The sequence below is a fragment of the Pteronotus mesoamericanus genome, unplaced genomic scaffold (assembly GCF_021234165.1).
Source record: "Pteronotus mesoamericanus isolate MK-2021 breed Mesoamerican mustached bat unplaced genomic scaffold, CSHL_Meso_final contig_94, whole genome shotgun sequence".
In the NCBI taxonomy this organism is placed as follows: domain Eukaryota; kingdom Metazoa; phylum Chordata; class Mammalia; order Chiroptera; family Mormoopidae; genus Pteronotus; species Pteronotus mesoamericanus.
In genome coordinates, this window is record NW_026555285.1 from 39,145,140 (window position 1) to 39,159,091 (window position 13,952).

Sequence of the window (13,952 nt, forward strand, 5' to 3'; positions counted from 1 at the left end):
CAGCCCCACTACAGCCCACATTTGGTGTCTTGAGACTTTTCCAAAATTAAAATCTCTTTAGAAACAGAAAGGATTTCAGACCGTCAACGAGATTCAGGAAAATGGCGACGGGGAGAACTGTGTGAGGTCCCAAGGTGCCTCCTTCGAAGGGGATTGAAGTGCTATTGCCCTATGTACAGTGTTTCTCAGATCCTGTATCTTCAAAAAATGTCTCTTATTCTTCCCATGTTTTGTAGACATTTTGCACATTAATAAATTCCCCATAATTGTTTTTAAATGAATGTTGATACAACTTCTAGTTTAAACTTGACCTGATAAAAAACTCATGGCTGTAGGGTCTCTGATAAGTTATTCTTTCCATCTCCAGAGATCATATGACATTCCATATATTTTGGTTAATCAGGATTTTAGTTTCATAAATTAAAAAAACATTCTAGCTAATTCAAAAAAATATTATTTTGCAGCTTGCACATCTGTGAAATCAAAGGAAAAGCTCTTGCTTATGGCATTCTTAGGGGGCCTTCTCCCCACATGTTGGCCTTCACATCCACTGGCAACCCAGCGGTCACCAGATTCTCACTCAGATCGATTTCAAAAAGGATTTTTTCCCCTTCCTACAATTAGTCACAATCCCATTAAAAAAAGAATTTTATCCGGTATTGCATAACCTTTAATCCGATTACTTTAACCAAAGTGGTTTGGGTATTATTGACTATCTTGAGTCATTTATCTACAAAAAGGAATGCAGGACAATGATAATGTTGTCACCTCCAGTTGGAGGAAAGGGCAGTTTCTGAAAGAAATTGAGCAGTCAAGAAAAAATTGAACTACATTACACAGTCTGATTTCAATTGTTGATCTGCTATTCTCTGTTGTTCACCCAATTCAATCACCTATATTTCCATTGTGTTTTTACATTTCTTCCATGTGAGACTGGACATTTTTAGGTACGTTTTGTTGCATAACTAACTGGCCAAAATTTAGTGTTTTAAAACAAAAATATTTCATTTGCTTATGATTCTGTGGAAGAGTCCAATTAGGGAGTCCTGTCTCATCCCCTGAATGGAGCTTCTGTATCTGTTGGGTGATTTCTTATGTGGTTTCCTCATTTACACAGCTTGGTTGCCCTTGCTCTCTTTCTCTCTGTATTTCATCTCACTTTCTAAGCGATACAGAGAATTTGAGGGTTTTTGTTGCTTTTTTTTGATGGCGTGTTTGTCTTAGGGTAAATGAACTTTATATAGGGTTTCTGGAAAATGCAACCTACTAGGCAGTTTAAAGAGTATTCTCACAATTGATTCAGTATCACTTCTGTAATGTTTTACGGGTAAGATTCAAGTGTGTAAAGAAGTACAGTACTTTAGCTCTTGATAGGAGAGAGAAAAGTTCACGTTGCAGAAGAATGTGTGAGAAGAGAAATGTTGTAATATTTTATGAATAGAGGTTTCTGTAGTAGGTAAATTAGATACCTCATTATTGATCCAAAATCAAATATATCCAGTTTTATAAAAATTAAATTATGTGAATTCCATTTAGTTAGAAAAATCTCATTTTGATAAGCATACATCATGATTACCATATTATCAGCAAGAGTTATAACAGCTAATTATTATGTTAATTATTAAAATTATCAATGGTGTGCATGTTCCCATAAATTTCTTTTATAAATCAATTAATCAGTGTTCCGTGTCAAAAGTTGATTACTGATTAATGACATGATTCCATATAAGTTTCTTAATTGCCTTTAAAAACAGCCTTTCCAAAGTTTTCATACTGTTTGATTGAAAGGAGTTCCACTAAATGGCAAGTCTTTAAATATGTACACATTGCATAACATAAGCCCATAATTTATTATATTAAAGCATAATATAATAGGTAAAGATACTCTTTGATTAATAAATGCTACAAATACATAAATTTCACACTATGTCCATTATTAATGTTACTGTCAAATGACAGTACCGAATACATTTTAAGAGGATTAAAATGATTATATCTGTTATATCATCAAATTCCAATGTGTTTTTTTAAATAAAATTATTAGTTATTTTACCTCTTTTTTTCCCAGAACTTCTAAAATCTGAAGTATAGATGTTACCCAAGAAACTAACTTAAAGTTTATAAATATTAAGGATTACAGAGTTACTGTTTATTTCAAGTAAATCTTTTTTTGTCATTCATATAAGTACTAAAATGATGCATGATTTTTCTATTACATTTACCACTTTTTCTAGTGATCAAAGCATTGTCTTGCATCATATGCGGTTGGCCAAAATGTCCATTAGGTTTTTTTTTTCTTTTCTGTAAAATAAAAGGCATTTTTTATTTTCACCAATAACTTTATTGATTTGGATATTTTGAGTATGTTGGCTCTCTCCCACATGGTATGATATTGACTGTTCTCAATTAATGTCTCAGTTTCATCACTATCATCTTCAGTGGTTTACCCGACCATGGAGCAGCATCCACTGAGAATTCTCCAGTATGAAACTTCGAAACCTCACAAAACACTTTTGACATGATCAGTCACAGCACCTTTTTTATATGTTGCACAAATCTTTTTTTTTTCATTTTAGTTGTGTTTTTACCTTTCTTGAAATGATAAAGCATTTATATGCCAAAAATGTAGTGTATTTTCTTCTATCTTCAATTTAAAATGGCTACACAAAAGTTTACCAATTTTGATGTTTTTTTAATGCATATTGATATTATAGCTGTCACAATACAATCTAAAAAATTGGTTTTGATTGAAGTTAAGGACAATTAAACACTACTAGAACCACCCTACAGGAAAAAATAAAAAACACTTTTCAGCCAATTCAATTTTATACAAATAGAGAAATCTAAGCATGAGTCTTATTAAACATTGGGAATGTGCAGAACTCAGGCTTCTTAGAAACTTGAAAGAAGCTTGAGTGCCATAGAAGCAATTCTTTTGAGCTTCCATTCATGTAGCAAGTAGATTATCATAACAGTGTATAGAAATAATTTTTTTAAATTGGTGAACATTCAGAAAATGAAAAAAGTAGAAAAAATATTGGTGTTAAAAGTAATAAAACGTTAGATGCAAAAAATGTGTTATTGGAAGTCATTTTTACTTAATAATTATTATCACATATAAATTAAGAGCTTCTATCTCTGATACATTCCATTACAAAAGTATTAGAAATTACTGTAAATTGCATTAAGATTCTAGATTACTACATATTTCAAGTATTCTCTTGCTTGGAATAATATTCTATAATAAGAAAATGGTGGGAGCTGAAGGGCTATGTTTGATATAGATTCCTTCAAAACAAATGTAAACATTAATTTTGAAATTTCATCTCAATCGACTCTTTAGCATAATTGAATTTGAGTTACTTTAAAAATGCTCTAAATTAAATAGTATATTTACAGAAGATTTTGTTTTAGTGAGACAATTTATGAGTATTTCAAAATATGAATCATTAGCAACTTACTAATGATAGTAAAATAAAAATTTAAATATATTTGTTGATTATCAAATTGGAAAAACATTAAGATAACCTCATTTAGTTTATGAAATGAGAACAATATATCCACATATATTTGCCAGAAAATAAATCAGTGTGCTTTGGAAACCAGATGGATCAAATACATTACACTTTTTAATCACTTGACTCAGATATATTGTTGTTTTATTCTAAAAGACATAAATAAAATTGGATTTTTTTTAGGCAAAAATAAAAACAAAACAAATATATTGTTACATCCATGAACAAAAATATACAAATAAGTAAAAAATAAACCTTTTTTTGAAAGGGAGGTTGTATAAAAGAGAATATTAAATCTATAAAATTAATATCTATCATTCTGTGTACTTCTGTATGTGAGCTAGTATGTATGTATGGCTGTGTTTGTTTAATGACTTGCTCATTTGAAGATGTCATTTGTACAAGGAGGTTGACATAATTCATTGCTGACACGTAAAGGAATTAAAAGCACTGGAAAGAAGTGTAGAGGTAAATATACATACTCATTCTGAACGTAATTACAGATGTAGAAATTAGAAACATGAGAGTGTTCAGTCAAAACAATATAAATATAGAAAATTCTTCTAACATTTAGGGGAAAAAACTAAAAAATGATTTCAAAATAATTAAGTAAATGTTAAAATGCGAATAAAAATAGATGTAGAACTAAATAAGGGCAACCATTACAAATCTGGAGTAATCAGATGCACAAATTTCATGGAAGTCTAATAGTCCAGAATTATTTAATGTTCCATGTATATGCACTCAAGGAAATTATTTACCAACAACAACATATTTCAACATCTCTGCTTTTATCCTTTGGATAGAAGGTAGTTTCTCTGCTCAAGAATACCTGAGTTCTTGAATAAATGGAGTAGGTAATATATGACTTCACCTACCCCCTCCACACACACGCAAATGCCACTGGTCCATTAAAGAACAGCTCTGCTATAGTATTAGGCCAAAGAATAAGGACAAAGGACAATCTCCACAAAATCAGGCAGTGAAAGATCATGTGTCCTCTTATGAGACTTCAGCCTCATAAGTCAATAATTCCTCATAAGGCATTTTATTTTTATGCTCATTAATTTTGATTTCTCACAAAAAGAAAGTATATTTTTAAAAAGTTATGGGATTCAGAGATTGCCACTCTAATTCATATTCACGTACAGTTTATTCCATTGAGTGTTTTAGTGTAAGAATAAGACAGGGAAGGAAACCGTCATTCTAGGACATGAAATATGGTATATATTTTGTGCACATTTACCCAGAAACTTTTAACATTTTGCTTTTTAAACATAGGGTCACTTATGAGGATTAATTGTGAGACATTATGCAAAAGTACCTTATAAACTAAGTCAAAATACATATGGATTATTTTTTTAATATTAGGCTGACATTAATGCAAAATACAGACAACCACCCATTCAAATATTTATTTAAAGAATGAGGTAAGTTTCCATCCCCATACACATCATTCATTTTTCTTTTTAGGTGCTTTTTTTTTGTTCCTAGCTGCAAGTCACTTCTCAGTGCTTCTTGGTTTGTGCAAGAAGTCATTCACATTCTTCATAAACTAATTTCCCTCAGTCACTGAAGGGAAATTGTTCACTATGTCTGGAGAGAGATGTTGTTAAGAAACACATATATTAAAGAAATGTCTTCAGTATTCTTACTCTTAAAACCCAGGGTGAGGATAGTAAAATGATCTCACTTGTACTAAATTGATTGCATATTCTATACAGAATGACACTTCCTCCTATCCTCCTGTATCTGTAGCTTTTCCAAATATGCTATTAGTCAGAAAAAGGAACAGTTAGAAGTAGAATAGAAGTTGAAAGCATCTCTATATCACCTTAGAAAAACGTACCACAGAAGCAAGGAATGGTAAAAAAATGACTTGCCTTGGCTTTCTTCCTCAGAATTACTTTGGCATTTACTGTATCATTTTCCAGGTGAAGCCTTTGTATTAAAAAACCCAAACCATGCCAGACTTACAGTACTAGGCATGTGCAGTGTTTAAGTAATCTCCTGCATGTGAGCTATGTAGAGATGTAGCCAGTCCTCATCTACCAGTCCTGTGTGAACACTAACTTACTTTCTGTCTTCATAGATTTACTTATTTTTGACATTTTATAAATACAAAAATCATTCAGAATATGATATTCCGTGTCTGGCTTCCTCACCTGGACTAATGTTTTCAATGTTCATCCATCTTGCAGTGTATATTGATATTTTATTCCTTTTTATTTTCAAATAATATCCCATGGTATGGGTATATCACATTTTGCTTACCCACTTACCATTAATGGACACTAGTGTTATTTCTGCCTTTTGACTATTATGAATTCTTCTATGAACATTCATAAACATGTTTTTGTACAGATAGACCTATGTTTTCATACCTGTTGTGGGTATATTACTAAGAATAGAATAGCTGGGCTTTATTGTAACTATAACACTTTGAGGAGCTGCCTAACTGCAAAAGAGTAGTTTAGAAAATCATTTCTCATAATCCAGTTTGAACATTTGAACATACCCACTTTACAACTATTTCTCTAAGCTTACCACAGTGTCCAAGAGTTAACATGCGTAATAGTCTACCCATTAACAATTAAACAGTTGACCTTGGAATCAGGAAACATAAGGTCAAGTTAAAATTTTCTCCTTTAAATGATTGATCACCTTATTTTTGGACGGCACTTAAACAGTTTTGGTCTCCTCATCTGCAAGATGACTATGCTAGGCAAGATGAACATTAGTGCTTTTTCCTGTCAACTCTGATTACAAGGCCCAGTTACGCCAGAACTATTTTTTAGGTAATATCCACTTATTAACATCTTGATGAGATATCATTGAGGTGCATCATTATTTTAATTTGTTCATTCAATCTTGAATGATTGAAGGGCATTTCCCCCCACTATTTACTTTCAGCCTAGTTAAGTGTTTCCAAACAATTGTTTGATAGTCATGCAGTTAATGCCTTTCCCAAGAGTTTTCAATATGAATATTTTCCTTGGTTTTACTATACGAAGTAAAAATATCAAATTTTGAAATGTCTATATTTATTTTGTTCTTGTCCTCTCCCAAATATTTCTGGCATTTTTCTTTTTGACATGATTAAACATACCATAATAAATTTGGTGATTTAATTAATATTCATTCATCATGTGTGCTTCCCCATTTATTGTTTTATAATAAATTTTATTGGTTTATGAACTCACAAAAATTTTTATTTAGACATTATTTATTTGCTATGCTGAATAAATGAATCCGATGAATGCTGGTTTCATTATTGCACCATGCAAGAAGAAATGTAGACCCTTTTTTTATCATTATTTAATTTATGTGAGATAATTTTCATTTTCACACAGTGTGGTTTATCATAATTTTGGACATATATCTTTTAAAAAATCCACAGTATATTCAAAGCTTTACCTGAGTATCAGAGAAGATTTGACTTCTGAAAACATGTATTTATATACATGATAACTGTTTGTGATATTTATAATAGTTCAAATATTTATGATTGAACTGAATTTCATTTCTTTGACTTATTGAAGACTAGTTTAAATAATTAAGTAAAATTCTTTATTGGACATATAAAAGTAAAATAATAAGACATTCTGACATTCTAAAAGTTAGATAAGATTAAACTAATTGTAAATATTTCAACACTTAAAATACACATCTTGGTGTCTTATTTCAGAGAAAAGAATTTAGGAAGCTTAATCTACATTTTCTTTTCAAGAGAATGATTTGGGGAATTGCTAAGGAAGAAGAAAAGATCCAAATGTGCCTTTGATGAGTGAGACGTGTCCAAGGCATAGAGTAACCCTGGCCACGTTACATTCCTCCTCTGAGAGGGTCAGGAGATCAAACATTCAGCCCATCTTCCTAGACCAGTATACTGGTATTTGATAAGTGAAGAATTTTTTTTTCCCATTTTCTCCAATGATACCCATCCTTAAGATGATGGATAATAAACAAATTTCACCCAATTTCAAGGTTAGAGACGTTTGTCATAAAGTGAATTACTAGGATTCTTGTGAAACAGGGTGTAGGCTGAGGGGCCCTCAAAACCCTCATATCCCTTGGTTGGGGGATGGGAGGAGATGATGATATGGCTTAAGATACTTTTCATATCAAAGGCTAGTTAAAGAGCTTGTGCAACCACCGGGGCAAAGTAGGCATGACTTTCAGGATATATCCTGACTCCTGTAGCAGGGTGGTGGGGGAGGAGCTTGGTCCCCCTGGATCAGTAAGTCACTTTTGTCCTGACTGGAGATGGCAGCCAAATAAATATAAACAATACCAGAGAATTGGCAAGGGTAGCTCACAGCAGGACGAGCCGCAGATGAGGTCACCCAGGAGACCCTGGGTCAGGATTTAAAACTAAGGGCAGGCAGCCATGAGGGGACTCTGCCATGTGGTTTGGAAGGGTGTAGGAGGGCCGCGTTGCTGGTAGTGAAGCAGCAGCTACGCACTGTGCACGGGTTAGCCAGCCATGGGGCCTGGCATGCTCAGGGAAGGAATGGCATGCTGCTATTCTGATCGTGCCTGCTCTAGCTGACTCTGAAGCTTTTAAGGATCTTGCCTTAGAAGACGCTGACCCGCTGCTCTGCAAAGCCAGGCTCTATATGGACTCTTGGAACATGTGACTTTCCTTGACTTCATCATCATCCACTGCACCATGTCACATGTATTCTGGGCTATTACACGGAGGCTGATGACAATGTACCCAGATGCTGAAGGAGAGAGCTGCTGCGTGAGGATGGCGACTTTGGCACCTTCCAGAGGGACTGGAGAACCATTTGCACAGCCAGCTTAAGAGAAGGAAATGGGGAACTACCTGGCTTGGTTTTGGCTTATAGCATTTTGGGGAACAAAAGAAGTGCTAGGTCTCATGGGAAAGGAGGGCTTCAAGCATAAGTGCCCTGAGCCCCGCAAGGTTGGAATATTATAAATAAAACCCTGCTCCTTCCAATATTGATTGTTGGGTCATTCACCAGGGTGCCGTGTGTTTGGACCCTGTCTGCTTGGTTATATTAGCTCAATTCAGAGCTCCAGATTTCAGACCCTACTTGTCAGTACATGAAATGCTATGATAAAAACAGGCTTGAAAATACAAGCTAAAAGTCAATGAACTTATTTAAGACTTGGAATTGTGTGATGGGAATTTTTTCCAAAAAGCAGAAATATGTTAGTCCTAGAAAGGAGAATGAATGATCACTGAAAGAAAAAAAAAGTGTGTAGAAATGAGATGCAAGACAGTAGACGTTTTTTATGGTTGGCTTTGTATTTCTTTGCTTGAGCCAGAAATTGTGCACTGTGATATTTTTGTCACACAGCTGCAAAGAAATCATGTCTGCTTCCCTCAGTTTGTAAACACATGTACACACACACTCAACACTCTTTTTTCTCCTCTAAATAAGTCTGATTTTGTGTAGAAGAGCCTTTCCCATATAAATTTGACTTATTAAGGTATTACTATCTTAAGGCCTCCTTAGCATTCCCTGTTGCTCTATTTTTTGGTACACAATTTTATAATGTGTATTAACCTACACATTATAAAATTACAAGTTTGAAGACATTCGATGTGTTAATGGATCTCTTCATGTTCTCCAGAGCTGAAAGACAATTAAGCGATCTGGCTTATTAGTTAACTGAGGTGACCCTGAATTTTCCTGGACATTGAAAATGAATTGAAGTTCTTTTGGGAAATGTCAGCTCTCTTGTAGTTAAAGGTAGGTAAAAGATGATATGTTAAAAATACATGTATTCTTTGAGTCAAATTTTGTGTATGTTCCTTCAGAGATCCACAGTGCAATATTAAGGTAGTAGCTTGAACACTTGAAAGAAGTAATTCTCCTTTAATTCTTTTGGTATTATTTACCTCTAATACAATATTTTTGAAATATTTTATACTTGAAGAAACTATATGCTGTCAGGAGCAGACAAGTGGGTAGAACACTAAATTTCTAATGCTCAAATATCTGTAGTGTGACATTGAAAATATTCGCTAACTTTATTATGTCAGATATTCATAGCACTTGGAAAATTAATAATACAATTTTCCCTGCATTAATATGGTGATAACACATTTGAGTTTTGTCATTCTAGCAGTCTTTTCTCAGAATATTGGTTGCTAAGGATATTGTGATATACTCTGCTTTGGTTCTGAAATAAACTCTATAATCCAATTTCCGAGACGATAACTACAACCAAACATCTCTGTCATTTTTGATTCATCAATTGATTGATTGGATTCTCATTTATATGGCAATCTCTCCCACAGGGCAGAGCCCTAGTCTTGTTCCCAGGAAAGAAGTAATCAAGCACAGGAAGGCAATTAACTTTTCTAAGGTATCACATTTTAGTCCAACCTACTTTTCCGTCCAAAAGTAGATGTGCCTTTTAAGCAATTGTAATTAATTCTAGTCAGAATTATATGAATTATATTGTTAGTGTCAAATGTTGCAAAAATCCAAAGGCATTAAGAAGGTATCAAATGACTAATAGGAATAGTGACAGGTTCAAGAGAGTAGATATTTTACAAATTGCATCATATGTAAAATTATAATATATCAGTCAAAAAGAGCAATATTCAAATGAATATTTTTAATATCCACCCACATTTAAACAAGAAATTTTAAAAATTAACACTTAATTATTTAAACTACCTCTTGATGAATTACAGCTTAAAATAATATTTAAAAAGAGATAGTGCACAGTATTATGTGTCAAGCACTATTCTAAGGGTTTAAATAAATGATTTAATTTATAGTTGGCATAAATCTATACCTAATTATTATCAATAACAACAGATTACATTTCTTGCATGACAGTGAAAAAAACATAATCCCTGTCTGTCAAATTGAGCCATATTCACTGTTCATGTTTTCTGAGAGAACATGTGCATAAAATGAGATAAGAAATGAATGAAGTATGAAGCTAGAAATTTACTTGATGAAACACCATTATTTTTATTACTAAATGGTTAGTATTACAAATGAGGGAATAATACCCATTTTTATATTTGTCATACATAATAAAAACACAGAAAAAGAAATGTGTGCATAAATGTACTAATTTGTTTACAAATTCTCTTTTTGTGTTTAAACCTGCAAAGATATTGATGTATTGTTATAAGAAAAATGTTTTTGAAATTTCTTATATTTTAAATGTTATCATATAAAAGCAGTCACCCTACTCTCTTACCCTATCTTAGGTTAAGTTCCTACATTTACTTCATCTGAAAGAAAAATATAAGAAAATCTTAGGAGGGAACTGTAATAGTGAATAGATAGAAAAATACTTTGAATTAGTTGGCCACCTCCCAGGGGCTTCCTGGGTAGAACCTGAAACCTGTCCCCAACCCCCTCCCCCGGGGCAGGAAGAGACGGAAGGAAAAGGCAGACCACCTGCTGATCAGCATGTGCAGGTTTAAAAAGCAAAGGATCTTTGGAAGCTTGTCTTGTGTGACCACCAGATGAGTAGATCTCTGCACCCACCTGTCAAATCTTAAAAGCTTATGTAGGGATCGTCACTGGGTTCATTTATGCACAGAAGGGGCCTTACCTAGGTTGATGTGTATACTTAGTTAATGACAGTCTTATCACCACATCTCTATCTCAAGGTGCTATCCTTGAGGAGGCTTCTGGAAGCAGAGGCGTGGGAGGTGGCGAGGGACCTCAAATTTAGGGCCCAGCTTTATACCTTCTTGATAACTTTTTCCAAAAGTTTTTTTAGAATTCTGACACATTATGCCTGAAAAGGAGTTGGAGATGTCTCTGAATCAAGTTAAATTCATGGAGTTGTGTTATTAGCAGTTAATACCCAGTGTGCTGGCAAAGCAGACAAGTATAACCTGATGAATCGGGGTAGAAAATCTGTATGAAATGAAGTCTGTTCTGTTACTGAACAAAAGCTCCCCTGGCATTCCAGGGTATTAAAATGTCTAATGAATAAAATAATTTTCCCATACACGAATATAAATGCATAATAAACTTTGTTATGGCTAAAGGTCTCAATAACTATAGTTTAAATCACCTGTAAGGATAAAATAATTTCTTTCATTTACATTTGATAATTTTAAAGGATTATAGTCATAGCTATTCTTCATAAAAATGCATTCTTTATAAGACTTTGCGGTTTTAGACTAAATCCAAAGATTTTGGTAATAAGATGAATGCAAGCAGTGCAAGAATAGTAGGATGACAGAGACTTGAAGGCAGTCATACTCTAAATTTAAATACAATGCTACAGCATAATTATAAAATTAATTTATCAAGCACATATTTGCATTTGCTATATTTGCATTTTCCCTGTCAACTATATACAACTTGAACCCTGTCCCTCCATTTTTATTCAATCATTTAACAGGTAGAGCTAGGCTGAATAAAAAAAAATGATGCAAATTAACTACTTGTCTTTCTCATGGCTCCTTATACATAAGCAAATATGTGTTTCTTTAATAAAATGTTAAAGAATTCCTTTGCCTGGTATGTATGTGTATATATATATATATATATATATATGAATGATACTTGCTGATCTTGGTACTTCTGTGTTTTCTTTCATATTAGTAGGTAGGTAAGTATCACCAGAAAAGGTTGCAGATGGTCCTATTACCCTGTACCTTGGCATACAGCCCATTTTGCAGCACTCCATACAATCCAGTTCTGAGTTTATTGTCTTCATTATGATTTGAAAGGAAGATGAACCACAGTGAAATTATATGCATCTATACTAACTAAAACTCTTTTATTTACAACCCTGTTAATAACAGAATAGTCACTGCATTTATGCTATGTTTGCTTTCATTTTTTACTGCTGTTACTTGAAAAAATGTGATGTACATTTAATATTAGGAAAAAAACTTTGAAAAGGAAAATGGACTGTAATGAATTTCACTGGGATCCTACTCATTTATTTTCGAACTAATAGGGTACTTTTCATAAAAAGGACATTTGACATATATCTCATAAAAGTTGTGTTATAAAAAGTTTAAGACCTCATAAGATCAGTCTTTTTATTTATTTATTTTTTTCTTACAATCTATTTTGAAGATCAAACATTGGAAAACATTCAACTTACTCTATAAATCATAATACAATGGTTTAAATATAATGTAATGATGCCCCATATAGAAGAGATCACTTCTTCAAGTACAATTTATAGGATGCCTTGTGGGTACTCACTATACATCACACAGCATGCAAAGAGGAGGAGTAACTCCTTAACCTCATGAACCAGGGATAAAACAGGGAAATTGCTTGCTTGTTTTCTTGTCTTACTGAGGAATAACTCGCTTACAACTAATTAATATCAGCAGTTCACCAGTAACCACAAACCCCAAACCAAGTTGTAGAACATTGTGATTACTCTGAAAAGTTCCTCCTCTCACGTGCCAGTCAGTCCTCTTCTCTGACCCCACAGGAAACCCGTGTCATTTCTCCCACCACGGCTTGGTGTGGCCTGACCTCGTGCATGGTGTTAACGAAATGTGAGTGTATTTTGTTTGTGTGTGTATCTTCTTCACTCTTTACCACAATGTGGCCTTTAAGTGTGTGGATATACATACCACAGTCTGCTCCTCTAAGATTCCACCTTTCAAATTGCTACGGTAAATGTTGACTGCAGGGGCTAAGTGGAGCATTTCTAAATGCTCCGAGGAGGAGACTTGACTGATGGGAGAGGTTGTATTGTAGTTTCTGCCTTGTTTCTGAAGGACTAAGGGGGATATACTTTTAATTTTTGAAGAAGCAAATATAAACATATGGATGGAAGTTTGTATGAACATAACTTAGTCTCACATATAATACATTATTCTTAGATTTAAAAAATACTAATATTTCTTATAATAGTATTATACATTTTATTAGTTATGTTAACATTACTTTTTATGTATTTGATAAAGGAAACACTTTTTTGCTATACTGTTCTGGAAATATATATATACACAAGCAATAACTTTCTATTTCTGTCTCTTGTTTACAATGACCTGTAAATTTAAAATAACTCTATACACAAAATTGGGAACAACTGACTACTGTAACTTATGTATACTTAAAAGAAATTGAGTAAAGGTATTTCTGATTCTGAGATTCATCCTGTATAGAGAGTAAAAACCATAAATTTGGTAAGTAAATTAACAGAGTTAACAACATACTAATGATCATTTCCAGGAATATTGACTAACAATTTATTATTGCTATAACATGTCCAACTCTTGTCTTTTAAATCATATGTTTTCGAAGTGCCACAATTATGATAGGCACCTCTCACATGTATATTTGTGATAGGAAAACAGCATTGTGATTTTAATATATGTATATAATTTAAAATATCTATCAACTATATTATATTAGTATAAATTAAATAAATATGAAGTAAAAATGGTGATGCAGAAATTTAAGAAAAACCTAGAACTGTTTTGGAGTCTGATACATACAT